The following is a 20530-nucleotide window of genomic DNA, read 5'->3' on the forward strand; positions in this document are numbered from 1 at the left end:
TTTCAGCATTCCTTTCTGCCTTTAAATCACTTCATTTTTAATTTTTTTTGCAAAGCATCAGTTTTATCCTCTTTATTTTTCAAGAGGCTCAGTCAATTTTCAGAAGTACAAAATAAATCATCTGTAAAAACAATACTACCAAGTATGTGATAGATCCTGTCCAGGGGGAATAAAATAAACCCAACCCTACACTGGCAGTCCTGTTACTGATGGCAGAGTAATTGGTTTGTCACCTGTGTGGGCTGAGGTGCTGTGGTGGCTGGGAAGGGGAATCACAGAGTCCCAGGCTGGTTTGTGTTGGAAGGACCTTAAAGCCCCTCCAGTGCCACCCCTGCCATGGGCAGGGACACCTCCCACTGTCCCAGGCTGCTCCAGCCCCAGTGTCCAGCCTGGCCTTGGGCACTGCCAGGGATCCAGGGGCAGCCACAGCTGCTCTGGGCACCCTGTGCCAAGGCCTGGCACCCTCACAGGGAACAATTCCTTCCTACTATTTAATCTAAACCTGTCATGTTTTATTTTAAAATCATTTCCCCTTGTTCTAACCCTATTTGCCCTGAAAAATATGTCCTTCCTACCTGAGCTGAGCCCAAGCTGCGTTCTTGCCTCTGGCAAATCCCACAGCTCTGCTTTCCTGTACGCTTGGAGAGTGAGCAGTGGCAGTGGGGACTGTGTGCAGCCTGTCCCCAAGAGAGCAGGAGGAGCTGGCTAGCAGGAGAGAAAGTCTGGGGCCTTCATTATGGGCAAATCTTCCGTGTTCTCCTGCCTTTCCCAATAATCAGAACCACCCAGTAAAGGAGAGGCTCGTGGCAGAGCTGTTTCCTTGTGTGCTGGAGGCATTGGCAGGCTCCTCCTCAGCCCTGCAGGTCTCTCCAGGTCTGTCACCCATCTGCCCACCACAAACAGCTGAGAGTTTATTCAGCTCATCCTTCTGAAGGTTTTAGGATCCTCTGGATTACAGTGGGGGGTGCCAGATAAGCAGTACAACAGCAGCAATAACAATCCAAGGGCATTTGTTAACTCTCCAGGCTCTTGGCTCAGCTTACAGCTTCGCAAAATGGAGATTTCAGTTTTAAATACCAACCTTCCTCGTTCTCAGAGGAGTTATATGTACATGGTAGCAAGAACATCAGGAACCTCGGTCTGTTTTAAAACTGGCTCCCTAAGCAGTGATGGAGACAGCTCTGTCTTTGCTCAGTGGGTTCTCTTCACCCTCTGTCTGTTTAAAGCCCTGGGTTACTGCAGAGAAACCATAACTCAGACTCAGTGCTGGCTGCTGATGACGAGCTCAGCCCCTTTTCCTCACGAGCACTGTGGAGGGTGGTGGGTCAGCAGCCATGGGGAGCTCAGGAACAGCTGGGAGGGGACTCTGAGGGTTGTTCCACTCGAGTCAGTTCTCTTGCAGCATCCCTTTGGATCTTCTCCTCGGGGAAGATGTACAGCAGAACTGAACTCTGAGTAACCATGGTGCACGTTGTCCAACACCTTCTAAGGCAATTTGGGTGAAAATGAAATGCAGACACTCGCTTTAAAAACAGCTAACTCAGCTCTGGCAGCTCCCCAGGTGAACAGCTGACACTGGTGAGTACAACAAACTCTCCCAGCAAGCCTTTCCTGCTCCCAGGTCCTGGAAAGGTGTGAGCTGTGCAGAAGGCTGATGGACAGCTATTAGAGCTCATTGAGCCCCTTCCTTTGTGTGTTAGCTCAGAATTTGATTCAAACCAGGCTTTCTGTGATCTGCCATTGCCTCTTCTTTTAATAGCAGCATCCTTTGAGCTTAGGAAGATCAGCCCAGTGCTGCCTGCTGAGCGGTGTCTGGAGGGTGTCTGCATCAGGGGGTTAAATCAAAGTGATGGCACTGCCCTTCAACTCGGGCATGGGAGGCTCCTGTCAGTTGTGAGCCCTCTAATTTCATTACTCAGCAAGCTGCTGAAATTGATTTTGGTTCTCCAGCTGTTAGCAAGGGTAAAATTACATTTTTACTAGATTTCTGGCTTTCAGCAAATTAACTTGAAGCCAATCAGGATTCTTCAGGGAGTATAGGAAGGAGAACAATTAGCCAAGCCATAAAAATCTAGCTTAAAAAAAAGCTGCCAAACACAAGGCCAGTTCTCTCTTTAAAAGTTTTATATTGGTATAGTTCTACTTATGTAAATTATTGGTGCAAACAAATATAGAAAAGGTCTTTACTCCCTTTCTGCAGCATGAATTTTAATATATTTTCTCCAATTACTACAAATATTTTGCTTTGAGTTCTTATTAGGTGAACATTGTTGTAACCACTCACAAAACCTCTTCCAGATGATGCCTTTACCACTTGGGTCATTTTACTGTCACGAGGTACATCAAGCGCCACCTTATCCTTGTTTCCAATCTCAAAACATCCCCGGATTTGTCAGCATGTATTACTTTGCTTTCATTCCTTCCCCTGCCTTCCCAGGGCAATACCTATCTTTATTTTTTGCCCTGGAACTCTTTTCCTCCCTCTTTTTCCTCTGATTCTCCTTTGCTCTCCAGGGCACACATGTGCCATTTAGTGTTGACATCCTTTTGCAAGCTTATCTCTGCACGTGTCCACTTCCTTAGGTGTCCTCTAGAAAAGAAGAAATCAAAAACAATTTCATCAGCATCCCTGATGTAAAGTGTATCCCTGGGGGAAAACGTGCTTAACCCCATTTAAACAAACGGAATAAATGGTTTCTGGGTATCGCGGGAGGCGGCACGGGCCAGCGGAGGGGCGCAGCCTGCTCTTGGGAACCTGGGGCTGGAATTCCAGCCCGGGAAGGCAGGCTGGGGGCTTCCCTGGCGGGTAGCTCCGTCTGAAGCCGGGGGATGATGTCAGCGCCGCCGAAGATGCTCCAGAGGCGCTCAGCAGCTCTTGGCCCCTGGGCTGCGCAGGGCTGCGTGTGCCGAGCACTCCCGGACGGAGGAAAGCACGAGCACAGCAAAGGCGCTCGCAGGGAGGCCGCGGGAAGCGCCGCTCCCCTCCCGTCCCGCGGGGCAGGAAATTCCCGGAAAACGGCAAAAACGGGAGCCGGGCTTTGTGTGCATCACGGGCGGCACCTGGTGGCTGCTCGGGGCATTGCACACGCGGCGGTTCCCGCATCCCTGCCGGGATTCCCCGAGCTCCGCCCGGCGCCTCCGCGGCTCCGCGGCTCCGAGGGAAGGCTCACACAATATCGGGGTTCTGTCGGCCGTGCAGGGGCGATGCCTGCGCCCTCGGGCTGCGGTGCTGCGGCCCCTCCTCCGCACGAGCGTCCCCGCAGTGCTGGGCGCTGGGCGCGCCCAGTGTGTCCCGCAGGACACCGTGTGCCCTCTCAGGGTGGTGTGTTGGGTTCCCTCCTCAGTGTGGGGTGTCCCCTCAGTGGAAGGGACGCGTTCCCCTCGGCGTGGGGTGTCCCCAGGGCTCGTGCAGCAGCTGCCACAACACCCTGGCTTAGCTGAGGCATCTGGTGCTCCTGGAGTGCTTCTCGACCTTAGCCACGTTTCAGTGCTTTACGGCTGACTACAGGCAGTGTAAATTTAGGATAAACGAGTCTGGCCTCCGAGATGGAATATTCCATGGAGATGGAATACTCAAAGGAACGTGGCCACATGGCCACATAGGTCTTGTCAGAATTGGGCTGTAATCTGGTATTTTCCATGCTGAAAGGCCACGTGTATAATTGCTTCATCCTTTTCCTAGGGACAGACATGTGCCAAGTACACTGCTGACCCTAGCAAGTAATTTTTTTTCACTAACAAATGAAAATATTGAGGGGGAAAAGGAGGTATTTCTAAAGGAAACTTTCACTATAAACTTTAAAAACGAAATCCGCTGATTCGGGATAACTGATATGTCCTGCTTTCTTCGAACTGTCACCTCCTGTTACGCACAAGATGTGACCTGTGAGCAGGCACCTCCAGGACAAGGCAGATTACATCTGGTCACGTCAGAGGCTTCAGGAGCCACCGGGAGCTAGGCTAACCCCGACACAGTGCCTGGATGTACCCAAGTCCTTCAGCATTTGTGCAATCTTTGCTGGCCCAGCTCCATGCCAAGTGAGAAAATGTGTTTGAAAGGATACAAGTTCAAAGCTGTTCCAGGCTGCCAATGCAGAGTGTCTGTCTGGCAAGAGCAACACGAGCAGACCTCGCTGCTGCTGCTGCTGCTTGGGTCGTTAGTGCTGTCTCAGGAGCAGCAAACTGACCGGGCAGAGGGGGTGGGCTCTGCTCTGACTGCCAGTGCCCCCACATGAAGCCCCCGTCAGTGCCTCCCTTCCCTCCCAGACCTTATCTCACAGGGGCATTGTGGAGCTTGGGCTGGACTGGCTGAATGATGACAGCTCACAGGCTCTTCAGGCCTTTTTGCTCTGCATCTTTGGGGGAAGCAGAACTGAACCTGCTTCAAACCCTTTTATTCCCAGTATGCCCAGAAGGGCAACAATTTCAGTTGTGTGGGCCAAGATAAAGAACCGCTTCCAGCATCGTGGAGTCCACCCAAAGAACATCCATTTCTTGCCCTTTTTGTAATCAGAGGGTTCAGCAACTCTGGCAAGAAGCCATGAGGGGAAAAGCAGTAACTCAGGTGGGCCAGTCCCAGGCTGTTTCAGCTTGGACTAGTCACAAGTGCTTTGCAGTGTAGGTGAAAAACCAGAGGGAAGCTCAGGCTCACCTATTCCCAGCAGCTCCTGCTCCCTCAGTTGGAGAACCTTAGTTTGTCAAAATATTATTGTCTTCTTGCCTTTTACCATGGTGAGAGTTCCAGGACCTATTACATAAGGGAAATGGTTATCTCAATGGATAAATGCAAGCTGAGTACACAAGGAACAAAACTCTAGGCAAAAATGGAACCAAATATTTATATGATGTATAGGAACCATAGATACCATATCATATAGATATACATATCCTGTGGTGTATAGCACCATAATTTAACTCGTGTGTGTGGGAGAAAGGCAGATCTCAGAGACTGGAGAACAAAGTGAGTGGGTCTTTCCAGCTGTCTATGAAAAAGGGAAGGTGAGGAACGTACACTATCGAGGTCAATTTGCTTTTGCCATGTTTCCCAAGGTGATGCTCAGTTAGAGAATTAAAGCCACTCGTTTTTGGGGGAATCAACCTTCTCCCAGTGACTGTGCTCTCATCCCCAAAAGCTCTTCTTTCTCAAGAAGGCTTTAAGTAGTTTACAAAATCCATCATGTATGAAGAGCAGCAAACACAGCTCTTCCTACAGGTAGAAGATTCAATATCCAAGAGGTAAAATGAAAACAGACTGTAAGAGTTTTCAAAGCCCTTATATGAGGCTGGGAGATCAAAACAGAGTAGTCAATCATGTGCCTTAAAATGACTTTGAGTAACCCACAGCGGCCGTGACAGCAGAGTTTGGGTTCCTAAGGCAGTGTTAAAGTGCTTCAGAGCCTTTCAGTGAATGACAGTTTAGCTCCACCTCCACGAACTGTGCACACAGCTGTGATAACCATGTGTGTGCTCCACATTCAGAGCTGGTTAATGAGGAGTCAGGAGCTCCTGGAGGATGCTCCTGGGTGAGCAGATGCCTGGAGAGGAGAAGTCTTTGGCGTGATCTAATTGTGACCTTCCAGTACCTGAAAGGAGCCTGCAAGAAGGACGGACAGAGATGTTTTCCAGGGGCCTGGAGTGACAGGACAAGGGGGAACGGCTTCAAACTGACAGAAAGTAGGCTAGACGTCAGGAAGAAATTGTTCCCTGGGAGGGTGGGCAGACCCTGGCACAGGGTGCCCAGAGCAGCTGTGGCTGCCCCTGGATCCCTGGCAGTGTCCAAGGCCAGGCTGGACATTGGGGCTGGAGCACCCTGGGACAGTGGAAGGTGTCCCTGCCCGGGGCAGGGGTGGCACTGGATGGGATTTAAGGCCCCTCCAACCCAAACCAGTCTGGGATTCTGTGATTCTGAGAGGTGCAGGAGTCTTTAGGGCAGGGGGAGATTTGCAGGGATACAGCATTCAGACTTTTACTCTGCTGACCTCACTCAGCCCAGTAATAATTTTTTATTTGTATTTGAAGATGGTATTCAATGCCTAAAGATTTTAATTTCATTAACATACTCCAAGCCACCATTCTGTGCAGCCATATTCTTATTTTAGGATCTCTGCTCATTATGGAACAAAAATAACACTCTGACATTATCTTTAAAAGCAAATTCTCCATGCCTGTGTAAAAGCAGTTCATAGGAACCCCCCCACATGAAGTCACCTACTATTTATATGCTGTATGTTGGTTACAGATAAACACAAGGAATTTATACATGGATAATGTGTCCAAAGAATGTCTCTCATTCTCTGCAGACCTGCTGATGAGTATGACCTCTGATCATAATTAATTTTCCAGGAGGACTTGAAACTGCTATTTAACCCACCTAAGTAATTTCTCATTCTTCCCAAGGCACGTCATTAGAAGACTTCCTTCTTAATTATAAATATAGGAAAGGGTGTGAAAAGGACTTGGACATTGATATATATATGGGATTGTATGTTCCATTCAGGATCATTGTCTTTTCTATCATTAAAAATAAATCATAACTACTTGTAAACAATTAATTCAATTTCCTTTATTACAACGTAATTTAATTTCTCTTTGCAATGCATTTCCATAACATTATTGTTTTATTCTCTCTTCATAATGCTGAATGAAGAGATGCTTCCCCCCTCCCCTCAAGGTCTCTTTCTGTTTTCTCTCAGTGGAAATAACACACCACAGGCCATCCCCTTGTAAGCAGAAGCACTAGGAGGCTGGTCCATTTCTGCTTTTCAAAATATCTTTCTAAATTATTTTAAGAGTAACCTTCATCCTTGCCTTTCTTGTCCAGATTCCAAGAAGTTCCCTAAGTGCTGCCCCTGGCCCTAAGTGTGGACAGGAAGGCATATCCCACCTGTATTCATGAGAGAAATGTCGTATAGTTTACACTATAGTTACCTGCTCAAGCTACAGATTTTTCTGAGAAAAGTTAGTGTTTGAGAAATTCCTCCGTTGCACTAAAGGGAGGGGGGAAAAAATGAAACCACTGTGTTCAGCTCTGTCATGGGATGTAAACTTCTCCCAGTGAAAAAAGCATCTGGCTGCACAAATCCAGGGAGCCAAAGGAGCCCTCTTCCATCTGTCCATCTGTACCCAAATCTTTCTCTGAGATTCCCTGCCTCGACAGCTCCTCTCTGGCAGCCAGGGCCCAAGCCCTCTGGACTGGATGTGCTTATTTGCTTAGGAGTTATCTCAGTTGCAGGCAGGCTGCGAGCGTGGGGCCCTGCGCGCCTTGGCCCCGTTGGGCTCCAGGGCCGTGGTCGTCTGTCACCCTCCGTGCTCTGGGGCTTCCTGGGGAGCGTTCTCCGTGCCTGGGCTGTCCTGAAGAGCCCAAGGGCACAAGACATGTAAACACTTAGGAAGCAAGTGGAAAATGCCACTAGGAAACAGTGGGAGCCAATTGCTCCCGGGGAAGCTGGCTGTATTGTTGCTGGGATCTTGCCCAGCGCCGGCGCTTGACCCTGGGCCGCTGGCAGGAGCTCTGCCTGGGGACGTGGGGAGCCGGTTCCCAGGAGCGCTCCACAGTGCAGCGCTGCTCTGGCAGCGAAGGTGGATCCCGTGTGTGTGCAGGGCCAGATCTCAGGCCAGAGCAGCTTCTCCTTTTTGCCAAAGGTGCCCATTTCCTTCTGCTGCTGAGAAAACATTCCTTTGGAAAGGGCCCACACTGCCATGTGCTCCTGTGAGCGGCTGTTGCGAGCTGCAGCAGCAGCACCAACGCTCTCAGCTGATTGCAAAGGACAGGAAGGGAGTTTTCTTGCAGACGTGGGACTCCAGCACAGGCTGGTGCTCTCTGTTTGAGCCGCAGCTCTGCTGCCCTCGCTCACAGCGTGTGTCCATCCACACGGGTGTTACTCCAGGCGCACCGTGTGCGAGCAGCGCTCCGAGCAGGGATCCCTTGGCGTGGCAATGATCGCTCCTGCTGCCTGTGCAGGGCTGCACTGCACAGCTCCCAAACCCCACAGGCAGCCTGGGCACAGGCTCTGCGCAGACCTGAGCTCGGCTGGCTGCGCTGTGCCCTCTCCCCAGTGCACAAACCGGGATGAGCAATGGCACCTGGTGCTCCTCAGGAACTCCGCAGCCGGGATGTGTCCCTGGGATCCATCGGTTCAGAAGGGACACAGTGACTGGAGCTGTGGCTGCATTATCTCACTCTGTGAGGCAAGAATGCAGTTGCTTGGGATGATGCTCAGCCAGAAATAATCCAATGTTTGAAAGCACGAGGAACACTTTTAAATTCCTTATTAACAAAAAAGAGAAAGATAAGCCCAGAACTAGTTCCCTCCCACCCACAAGAATGGCTTCTCTTTGATTCTAACTGAACAGGAAAATATTGCATCTTTCAGTTGGGTAATGAGGACTGCTGAATCCACGGGCATTTGTTCCTACCTCACCCATCATCTCTCCTCTGCTCAATATGTCAGCCCAGCAGTACATGTGCACCACAGATAACGGGGACTATCCCACCGAGGGCTGTCTGAGCTTTTTGGAAGGAGCAATTTTCTGTGTACCCCTCACACCCTGGGCACGGGGGCACGGAGTGTTTTTGGTGCTTCCCGAACGTGAGCAAGGGGAGAAGAGGTCAGATAGGCAGGAAAGAGGTGATTTATGGCGATTTATGGAGGAGACACGATGAGCCACCCATGACTCTTACCCAGTCCTCATCTGCTGAATGTGAGTGATACCTCTCGGCATTTATTAATCCCCCCAACCCCTTGTAACATCACTGTTCAGCCTCTGTAGCAAGCAGCCAGGCACTGGGGTGCCTCCCACCCACAGGAAAATGCTAATCTCCCCTCAGCCTTCTCCTCCCAAGGCCACAGTCAATGTCTCTCCGGGACTCAGCTGCCAAAGGATGTTCCTGCAAGTCTGCTCACGCCCTGTAATGTTTTTGTCTCTTAGCTAAATATAACACGGGTAATAATTCTACTGACACAACGTAAATGGCCACAATTTTTCTTTACAGAGTGTCTGCTTGGGATCCTGTATTATAATCTGGCTTCAAAAAGAGACATTTTTTCGGGTATGTGTCGTGATGCCACATGGCACCATGCTGTTACATGTTGTGTAAATCAGTGCAGGGATGCACTAAACACTTTCACGTGAATTGATCTAATTTGTTTAGAAGTGTACATTTCTAGGTATTTATATCTGGTGCTATCTAGAGGTGTATCAGTCATTTGTACAGCAACATAAGCCTTAAACATTCTCCTGTCTGGAGAGGCTGGAACTCAAGGGAAAAGAATTACTGCTCTGGGATACAAAATGCTTGCATGCAATTAATATAGAACAGATGATGCTGATAAAACAGTTTAATGAAGTGCTTTTAAATATGACCCTTTGGCAGCTTCATTTGTACTGTGCCCATAAACCCCTTCTCTTTCTCTTTCTTATGAAGTTAAATTTCAATGTTCAGTGTCTTTAGACAACTCCAAACAGCCTGAGTTCCACCCACCAGGCATTCCCACCAATGTGCAATGCTGCAACACAAAGTTCTTTTGGCTCAAGGTTGAAAGTAAGCAATATTATTCTTAGTGTAGCTGAAACTGAGTGATTTTTTGTTCCATTTCTGCCCTACAAAACAGCTTTTATAATAAGTATTGCCGCCAATGTGATTGCCACGTTCAGAGGAGTATCAGCCTAAATAGGAAACAGGTCCTGGACAATTTGTGTGTTCTGGGGCACAGACAGGATCAGGCTTCCCGCAGAAATGTAAGAATGATGGGTTTTTTCTTTTAAAACTTTGTTGCTCTGCAGCCTGCTATTCAGTGTCCCAAGGGATTTGTCAGGAAGGGAGAGGTGCAGAATTCCCTCCTCTGTCTGGTTGAGTTAGCATCCTCAACTCCCACCCCAAAGGAGGATGCTTCAACTGCCAGACCAGTGTGGGCAGGGGCAATCCCCAGCACTCCTGCTGAACTCTGTGGAAATTATTTTTGTTGGGCCAGATAGAGGGGCAGGAATGAGCACGACTCTGAGAGGAGCTGCTTGGGAGAGAGATTGCGGTTCCTGCTCCCAGGGCTGGCTCTGTGCTTCTCCTGTGCTGTGTATCAGACAGAGCAGGAGCTCCCAGGCCTCTCCCCTGGCAGGTGAGCGCTGCAATGCCTGCCCTGCACACTCCCTGACCCCGTAACGCCGCTGCAGAGCCCCAGCAGAGCTCTGACCCCTCAGAACCCCGGCCAGGTGGGGGTTAGGGCATGGTGCTGGGAGCAGGATCATCGCTGGCAGGAGGGCTCTGCTCACTCACCTCCCCACCTCTGCTTCCAGCCAACTGTCCTGTTCAGGCTTTTGGGAATAATGGGCCGGGGGGCTCCATTCCTAAAAAGTTCTGGACTACGTTTCTAAGTAGACACCACTTCACTGCAAGTCTTATGTGTTGTGGGAGAGCTGGGATTTAGGACATGCTGAGCTGGGGTTTTACTGCACTCTTATCAGTACCTATAAACCAAGCCTGGCTTTAGGCGCTTCCTGCTCAGTTGCTGGCTGGGCTTGGGCAGGGAACTTTTAAGCTCCTGTACCACATAGGGAATCTCTGACCCCAGCTTAGGGTTTTCGTTTTCACTCTGGGGATCTAACTTTGTGCCCTTCTGTATCCTTTTGGGATCTGGTATCCCTAGTGGTGCTGTGGGCCCATGTGTGTGCTCTGAAATAAAGCACAGGGGCTGTTCTACACCCAGGTAAATTATTCCTCAGAGAGACTCCTCTGCAATCTCTTGTTCTCATAGTGGATAGCAAAACACAGTTTCACACCTGAACAGGCATTTAATTTTCCCAGTATGTCCGAGAAACTGCAGAGAGCTCTTTTCCTGCTCTCCAAACACACCAAAGATCAGCTGTCTTGGGTGTACAGGTCTTCCTAGCTCAGTCATCATGCCATACTAACACACTTAAATACCTTCTAGACAGAAGCTCACATCCAGCCAGCTCCAAATAAGCAAGGTCCCTAAAGAGTTGCTGTAATCCACATTCCCAGTGTTCACTTTAAAAGAACAAAACCCTATGTCTGTGATTCTTCTAATTATTTCATGTGCTTTCTTTTAGAGAAAAACAGGCTCAGGTTTTCTCCCCTCTCAGAATACCTGTGTAAACATCCCAGGAAGGAATCAAGAAGGTGTTCCTTAGTATGTTATTAACTCTGGAGTACTTGCCCTGTTGGAGGAATGAGAATTAATTGGCTGGTTGTGAGCTGAGAATGCTGGCAGAGGTGATTCTTTGTCGTGTCAAAGGCGATAAGAGTTCTGATATATTGCACTCTGCTGCAACAAAGGGTTTGGGGCAAAGAAACGCTGCTTTGTACAGTATTTGTAACATCTGAAGCAGTGAAATGGTTCTGTGCATGCACTCTGCTTTCCTGGCTTGCATGAGTGTTTTCAGCACGTGCCAAACAATACGGGTGTAACTCTGTTATTGCTGAAGCTTTAGGGTCCAGAAGAGTCCACGAACGTGCAAGTGAAAGGGCTTAAGTTAATGTGGCTTATTCTCAGTGCTGACAGGTTGTGTGGATCTGCCTCTTTGGATAAGCACTGTCTCCTTTGGGCAGGCTGCCCGTGGGCAGTCACATAACCCTGGTTCTCGCAGAAGCGGCTGCAGCCTGGGGAACCAATGCCAGAGGAATAGGAGCCCACCTAACCCCACCTCTGTCCTCCAGAACGTGGCTTGGGATGTGAACCCTGTGCTCTGCTGGAAACGGAGCCCTGGGAATGCAGGGATGCCCTCTGCCAGCTCAGGGCTGGCCTTGGGGCTGGCTGCTGCTTCCTAAAACTCAGGAGCCAGCCCCAGATGAGAAGAAACAGGAGGGTAGCACCGAGCAGCTCGAGGGCAGGGAGGCAAACTATCTGGAGCAGCTGAGAAATGAGCCTTTGGGATAAAGGTTAACTGGTCACAAAGAGGAGACAGCAGCATCTTAAATCTTCAGCCAGACAGAGGCCCTGCCCCAAGCACAGGATCTGTGCTTGCCTGGGAAGCATGAAATCCGTGTTAGAGATATGAAGTGGTGGAGCAAAATCGAGGCTGTTTTTCTCTGTAGGCCATCATCACAGAGAATTTACCTTCCTTTCTGATAGTAAGTGTCAGCCCTGAGACGCTGAGGGGAAGCAAAAGCACATTAAATTCTTCTTCACATTTCTTCACTGCATAGTTTTAGATGAAAAGAACTGTGGATACAATGATCATAACATTGCAATGAGTGTTCTGGGGAAACATAAAACTGAGCTCTTGGGGACAACTCACTCCTGCCTTGCCAATAAGCAAGTTGCGACAATGCTGACGGTGCTGCAAACAGCTCAGCTCCCCCAGTGTCCCTGCAGAAAGATGAGGGCTCTCAGCAGAGGCTTTGAGCATGTTTGAATTGCCCACCTGAGCGTGGGGATGTGGGCAAACGCTGTGGTAGCACTGCTAGCACATGGGTTGGGCACAGTTCAGGGAGGTCTGACTCTTTAGTAACAGGTATGAATATTTTTTCACAAAAGTGAAATGAACTTATTGACAAGTGCCATCAGCAAAAACGTGGAGTTTGAATATTAATTTGGCAAATGGATTGCATGCACGGTTTGAGGTTTTGTTTTGAAAACTACAGATGGCACAAAACAACAGTCATGCCAAATGGAACATGGAACCAGAAAAAGGCAGCTAAAGGTGTCACCCTGGCTGCCTCCTGGCCTGTCCATAGGTACTTTGATATGGAATTGAAGTTCACCGAGATTTGTTGATGAGAAACTCTTGAACTCTCCTTGATCCATCAGGTCACAGCTCTGTGGGCACGAAGAAGGGATGGGGCCATGTTCACCTAAAGAAGGCGCAATTCAAGAAGTCTTTTCTTAATTCTCCTTTTGCCCTGCTCCAGTGTGACCCAGTATCTTGCAGGTTTCCTCTCTGTGAGCAGCAGATATGCTGCTCAGTGCTCTGTCCCTCAATCAGCTGGTGGCAGTGACCACGGTGCTGCCCTTTCCTCCCAGCCGGCGGAATCAGACTGAGAGCGCTTCCGGGGATTGATTTCCAGGGCTCTTTATGGTTACGACTAGTGAGATTTGACAAATTATTTGCTTCCCCCGCTGGCTTTATCAGCAAAGCTGTCCTAGTTTGACTGAGTGCCAAGCTGTTTTTCGTAATCCCAAGTGATGGGAAATGGACCAGAGACATTCTGATTGAATGGGTGAGAAGATTCACTAATGAACTACGAGACAATAATCAGTGCAGGATCTGGCACTTGCAGAATATTTGTGCTTTGTGGAAACTGTACAGATTCTAGATTTTTAACATTATATTAAAAAAATTCAGTGTTCTAATTGTCTGGAGGAACTAATATTAAAGATCAGCACAGCTTTTTGGAAGTTTGCCATAATAAAAACAATAATGAAGATTATAATTATCAATTATTGAAACTTATTCAAGATGCCACCAATCTCCCTCTCCATGTCCACTTATGGTAAATGAAGGGAGTAATTTTACAGGTGGTTATAACTAATTTTAGTAATATAATTATTAATTCCCTTTTTTCCTTCCCCTTTTCTGCATCCCTGTGATTAAGCATTAAATAGAGAATGTTTAAACATTCCCTTTGGAAAAAACTGTGTCATGTGCTGGGACAGGAATGGGAAGCTGGTGCCCTGCTCTCCATTTCTTATTGTGCTTTGTATAGCCCTGCTTCTGGGCACACCAGAAGTTTATCCAAAGCCACAGTTGTGTTGGTGTTCAGGTACTGGTGGCATTTCCTAATGGCTCACAGGGATCAATCAAATGTTTTAATGTTCCCAGCTAGAGCCAAACACTGCCCTCCCTTTACAGGGAGTTGGGTGAGATCACAGAAACTCCCTTTACTGTTTCAGTCCTTCTGGTGACACTGAGAGGAAAACTGAGCTCATGGATTAGTCTTTGTGCACAGCCAAGGCTTCACCTGGACCAGTTCAGTGTGCCCTTATGGGAAATATTGAATAATTCAGTTGATCGAAGGTGAAATATTCAGAAACAGGAGGTGAAACAAGAACAGCTTTCAACCTGTTATAATATTTTTTCATTTTTTTTAGTACTGACCACTGCTGTGGTGTTGGAGGGGCCTCCACATCTGAGCAGCTCCACTCCAGACTGTAGGGTGTATAGAAGTCTCACTCCTTTTGGGATATCTGTTGCCATGTCTCTGTCATTCTTCATGTGTGTGCTTCCTTTTTGGCATTTGATTCCGAAATCAATCTCACACCAGGTATCCACTGGCTGGGCAAAAATCCTACTACTGTAAAAATAATATTCACTAGTGCTTATCAGAACTTTGCAGAAATTGGTACTTATTTTGTAAGGAGCATGGTCCTGTCCCTGTGTCTTATGCATTCTTTAATAACACCTGGGTGTGGACTCTCCACAAGGAATCAGTTTGGTTTGTGCCCTGGATTGGTTTGGTTTGGGCTCTGGATTGGTTTGATCTGGGCTCTGGATCAGTTTGGTTTGTGCCCTGGATTGGTTTGGTTTGGGCTCTGGATTGGTTTGGGCAGTGGATTAGTTTGATTTGGGCTCTGGATCAGTTTGGTTTGTGCCCTGGATTGGTTTGGTTTGGGCTCTGGATTGGTTTGGGCAGTGGATTAGTTTGATTTGGGCTCTGGATCAGTTTGGTTTGGGCTCTGGATTGGTTTGGTTTGGGCTCTGGATTGGTTTGGGCAGTGGATTAGTTTGGTTTGGGCTCTGGATCAGTTTGGTTTGGGCTCTGGATCAGTTTGATTTGTGCCCCGGATCAGTTTGTGCCCCAGATCAGTTTGGTTTGGGCTCTGGATCAGTTTGGTTTGGGCTCTGGATCAGTTTGGGCTCTGGATCAGTTTGATTTGGGCTCTGGATCAGTTTGATTTGTGCCCCGGATCAGTTTGTGCCCCAGATCAGTTTGGTTTGGGCTCTGGACGGTTTGGGCTCTGGATCAGTTTGGTTTGTGCCCTGGATCAGTTTGATCTGTGCCCTGGATCAGTTTGTGCCCCAGATCAGTTTGGTTTGTGCCCTGGATCAGTTTGTGCCCCAGATCAGTTTGGTTTGTGCCCCAGATCAGTTTGGTTTGTGCCCCGGATCAGTTTGGTTTGGGCACCAGGACAGACCGTGTGGATGTGGAGGCTGTCAAATCCCACCTGGTCAGCGCAGGAGCAGTTCCCATCCCCATCCTGAGGGTTGGTGTGACCCAAATGCTGCTATTGCAGGTTTTGTTCACGGCTCTGAGTGCTGTGAGCAATAAGCTCATCAGCTCCCAGTGAAAGAAGCTCCTTTCCACACCCATTATTCTGCAGGATAAAATGAGTATTCTCCTAGGCTTTGTCAGAGTGAAACAAAGGCCTTGTACAAGTGGAGTAGAAACAATAATTGTTCATGAACTTGCTGTGGATGAGGGAATTATGCAGGATTTTTAACCCTTTTCTCAGCAGGTAAAATACCCACATGGCAAGGGACAAGCTGACATCGACTACTTCCTGTGCATGTGCTTTTTTCTAATTAGAAGAAATTCAGTATTTTGAGAATTAGAGATTTCCTGGTGTCATAAAGACTTGAAAATACAATTTAGAGGTTAAAAAATGACTTAAATCACCTAAGCTTATTATTTAGAAACCAAATCACCCTCACAGTAAAGTGAGGGTGGGGAGGCCCTGGCACAGGGTGCCCAGGGAAGCTGTGGCCACCCCTGGATCCCTTTTCCTAATATTCACCCTAACCCTCCCCTGACACAGCTACATGCGCTGACCCAGCTTCATGCCATACATCTCCAAAATAATAAAGAAAGATTCAATTAAAATCTGTCTTCGATGTGACGCTTTGAAAATTATACTTGAAAAGTGATTTTGCTTCCTAATGGGTTTAATCGGTGTTGAGAAGCATTTATATCAGGAATTCTGTTTTATTTACAGTTTATTACTTCATCAGATGAAAAAAAATATCTTATTTTGTTCAATTTTTGCAAATACAGTAATTTCAGCATGTGACCTGTCCTGTTTTTGTAGCCAGTCAGAGGAACAGGCTAGAATGTTTTGGTTGGTGCTTTTCTGTAGCTCTGCCTTGACCTATCTTCCAGTTAACCCCCAGTTAAACCACTGGAGGGCAGGATAGAAACAAAGGAAAGCTCTTTCCAAAACGGGACTCTACCTGGTTCACAGATTCGTGGGTGCAGGACATTCATGTTCAGTATTCTGCAGCCCCACTTCTGCTCGTTGTGATTAAGGCCTTAGACAGTGAAATCCTGGCACGGATAATTAGAGAGGAAGTCCATTTGTTTTGAATAAGAGTCGAAAGTTTTTATTTAGCAATTTTTTTTTCTAAGCCTGAAGAATAAACCTCCTTGAGCACTCAGGTTATATCCCAGAATCCTGGAATGGTTTGGGTTGGAAGGGACCTTAAAGATGATTTCACTCCACCCCCCCAGCCCGGGCAGGGATGCCACACAGCAGCTCAGTGCTGTTGCAAACCATGCAGCAGAGGAAACACTCCCAAATTTAAACCCCAGAAGCATCCCTTGGACAGCAGTATAAGCACAGGCTTCAGCTGAATGCTGGCATCACAGACAGCTTTTGAGACTCAAAAATAGAAAATAAGATTTTGGAAATCCACTTTTTTTTTTTGAAAATACATAAACTGGACAGATTAATAATTTCTCTATTTGCATAAATAAACCATTATTGTATATCTTGCTATTAAATATCAACCTTCGGTGCAATCATTCCAGTACAGCTGTAGGAACTCTCATGTCTCAGTGTAGTTGGTGGTTTCTCTGTCTTGTTCCAGTTATTTATTAGATAAAACATTAAGGTGCTCTATTGAAGTGATCTTTGTGAGCTGTTGGGAGGCAGGTTTTTGTGGAGGTTTTTGGTTGGTTGTTTTTTTTGTTTGGTGGTGGTGGGTGTGTTTGTGGGGTTTATTTATTGGTTTGGGTTTTTTCTAAGGAAATCTATTCTGCTCAGCAGCAGAGACATGATTAAGAGCACTCAGGAAAGTGCTCCTGGCCCTCTGAGTGCATGGTCATGGCACTGCAACCAGCTGGGCGTTAGAAAAATGAATATCCCTGCCATCTGTTACTGACCCCCACCCAAAAGCCACTCGGGGAAGAGCAGCCTTTGAGGAGGATGTGCCAGTCTCAGCAGTGCTGGTGGTGGCAGGAGCAGGGAGGGGAAGGGGGTCAGGGCTCAGAGAGCAGGGCTGAGGCTGCTGAAGTGCCACTAACCCAGTGGTGGGGCTGTCACTCCTCGGGAAGGACAGGCCAGTCCCCTGCGCCCTGCCCTGCACCACCCCCAGGGATCTCTGCACTTGCTGTGGTACATTAGAGCTTTTTTTTGGTTCCTTTTAATGCCACAATTGCAGTGCCTTCCTTCATGCAATGTAAACCAGCCAGCAGACCTACAGTGAGCTGTAGGAAAGCTGTTGGAACTCATGTGCAGTGCCTCAGCATCTCCTCAGCTGTGAGAGAGCAGCTGGAGGCGGCCAGCACAGCTCTGCTAAGGTCCTGCCTCTGTCCCTGTGCCTGCCTTGTGTCGAGCGAAGTAGGAGGAAGCTCAGGCTCAGCTGAGTGAAGTGTTTGGGTAATGATCAGTGCATCATTTGCCTCTATTAAATTTTTTTAAAAAGGGAAAAAAATGTCTGGACTGGGAAAATAAGTGGGGTTAGGAGGTGCCTCAGGTGCTGAGTGCAGTAACATCTACTTAACCAGCACATACACCAGGGACAACGCTGATCCCTCTGCTGAGCACTTCCCTTGGTCTCCGGGAGAGTGAGGCTTGCTCTGACTTCTGGCAGCTTTATAAGACCTTGCCTAATTTATTTCTAGGGAGTGTTTAAAACGTGCTGGTTAAGGTTTGTGAGCTGACCTGTTTTAAAGTCCCACCTGCTTCCCTGCCAGGTCTCAGTGCAGTTCAGTAACCTAGCCTCTCCCCTGGGACTGTTCCACTCTTTTGGTCCCACTTTGATCTGGGGCTTAGTGCAGGTGAGGTGTCGAGGTGCTGGCAGAGAGGTCAGCCCCAGTGAAAACGGATCTCCCGTGTCCTCCTGCCTGGTGTTGTTTATCTCCAAACAGAAGCACTCCTTTATGTCCAGGACAGCTCTTACAGCAGCTCTGGGTCTGTCGTGTCCAGGAATCGGGAGGCAGGTGCCAGCCAAGAGGGGAACTGGCTGGAACGCCTGATAAGCAGGTCAGCCTCACAGCCACCCCAGCTGCACCCGCTGTGCGGGGAGGGCCCGGAGCTGTCCCCGGGCACACGGGGAGCACAGGACCAGCACTTATTTCTGCCTCCTTTCCCTGTTTCCCTTGCATTCTTGTGCCTAACCCTGTGTTAGCAGTTTATGTTTTTGTCTTTCGTTTCACACAAGGTGAAAGCATGTTTTTGTTAGCCAGCTAATTCTGTGCTTCTGGAAATCCTGCTTCCATTCTTAGCAACCTGCCTGCTTTTTGCAAATTAAGAATACCAAGGGAATATAACAATGTGTTTTCCTTGTGGTGAAGACAGCATTTAAAGTACAGAACACCTATTAAAACAGTAAAAAATGCAATTTTGATGTTTTCCAATTTTTATTATGGTAGACAGGTAGTTTCATGTTAGAGATAAGCCTATCTGTAAGTGAAATAATTACTCTTTAATTAAGATAATTATAAAAACAGGAATGTAAATACTCAAGGTATAGTATGCCTCAACATTTTTCCTTTCACATTATCCACAAACTTATCTTGCATACCTAAACTCTGTTTTTACTTGATTACAACAGCATATGCTGAAAACTGAAAACAGAGTAAGCAATTAAACTGTATGTAGACTGTTAATAGCTGAGAAAGACTTTTTGTTGTCATTTTCCTAATTTCTTCAACCTGTATCTTTTTATCTTTTTTTCTAAGGAACTGGTGGGATTCTCCCACCAGCCTCTGATACTGAGCTTATTTCCAGCTAGATTGGGTCAAGGGGCAATGCTTTCTAAGTTCCATCAGGGTTCACAGAAATACCTGATCAAAAGTAAGAGACCTCCCTAGTGCTGGAAAAGGCAGCAGAGGGTGAACCCCTATTAGAGAAACAGGTGAGAAATGTTCTGAGTGCCCCAGCTGGAGGGAAATTGTGTATTTTGAGACCACAGAGGCACCAACCAGGAACCAGCCGTCAGGGGCCAGTCCAACTGCAGCAGCTCTGCTGCTGGTGGCATTGATAATGTCATCTGTTCTGGTAAGTCACAGCAAAATATGAATCTCTTGTGTGTCTTCTTCACAGATAAATCCACGAAACACAAAAATTCAACAGCAAATTTGTTTCATCATTCTGTTCTGACCAAAGGCAAATTGAGATGATAACCAGCTCTCTGCAGTCACAGAGCCCATTATTTCTAGGCTAGTTTCTGTTCTCTACTCAGTAGTGAACAGAAGTTATTAGAGAATGATGGCAGTTCCGTGATTTTATTTTATTAGTTTTTGTAATAAAAAAAGGGAAATCATACAGCTGGAATTAATGGTCTAGAGCAATGCTCATGTGCCCAAGTGCTACCTTGTCCTTTCTCTGATGTGTCTGTGCTGCAAAGAGTCCCATGCTGTTCCCTGTTAGTAATAATTATTTTTCTGAGTCAGTTGTTTAATTTTCTTTGTCCCCCTTCCTCCAGGTGTGTATGACACTGCAGAATGTGACATGGGGGATCACTGCCCACAAAGCTGTGGTTTCTGGCACAGTGTCTGAGATGCTGCAGGAGAGCATTTCCAAATCCTTGGAAACTGTGTTGCACATTGATAACGTTCCATTATCACAGTTTGTCTCTGAGCTCTGCCTGTGCTTGTTTCAGACAAATACAGTGCTGGTGTGGGAGTTGAGGCTCTGGTGCCAGCACCTCTGTTGTGCACAGAGCTGTAGGAAATCCCTGTGTCTCCTGTGCAAATGAAAGCTCTTGGGCTCTGAGGAAAATGAAACCTGGTAGGGACACACAAGGAAGGGAAAAACAAAACCAAAAGCAGCACCTGGATCACTTTGCTGCACCTCACCTGTTATGGGGCAGCAGTGGCTGTTTGCTATGGAATCAGAACATCCTCGGGGTCTTGGAAGACACCAAATGAATCTGGAGAGGATGCTGAGTGCCCTCAGTGCCCATTGGAAAGGGAGACTGTGTCAAATCAGGTGGAGGTAAGAGCTCCCAATACCTTAAACGTGCAGAGTTACCTGATGGCTTGTTCAGACTGGGACACTCAGGGTTAGGTCATGATCAAAGCGTGAATTCCGTGAGCAGAACTGCCACCTGTACAGAATTAGCACTTTTAAACTATTGAGGCAGAGAATCAATGGGGCATTTATTGCACTTTAACAAGAGTAAAAGGTGTGTTCAAAGTCACTAATTCAATAAAATGCCACTTACTTCCCTGTTTGGTCTCTAGGAGCTCAGTCCCACTGGGAAGGGCACTAAAGTTCTGTGAAAGGGAAATGCCAACCCCCAGTTCTGCACAGCTTGGAGGATGACTCAAGTCTGCCAGACAACCACTGACCTCAAGGTCTCACTTTCAGCATAGATGGAACTATAATTTTGGCCACTTCACACAGGTTAGAGA

This window comes from Corvus hawaiiensis, chromosome 11, assembly GCF_020740725.1.
Source record: "Corvus hawaiiensis isolate bCorHaw1 chromosome 11, bCorHaw1.pri.cur, whole genome shotgun sequence".
Lineage (NCBI taxonomy): Eukaryota > Metazoa > Chordata > Aves > Passeriformes > Corvidae > Corvus > Corvus hawaiiensis.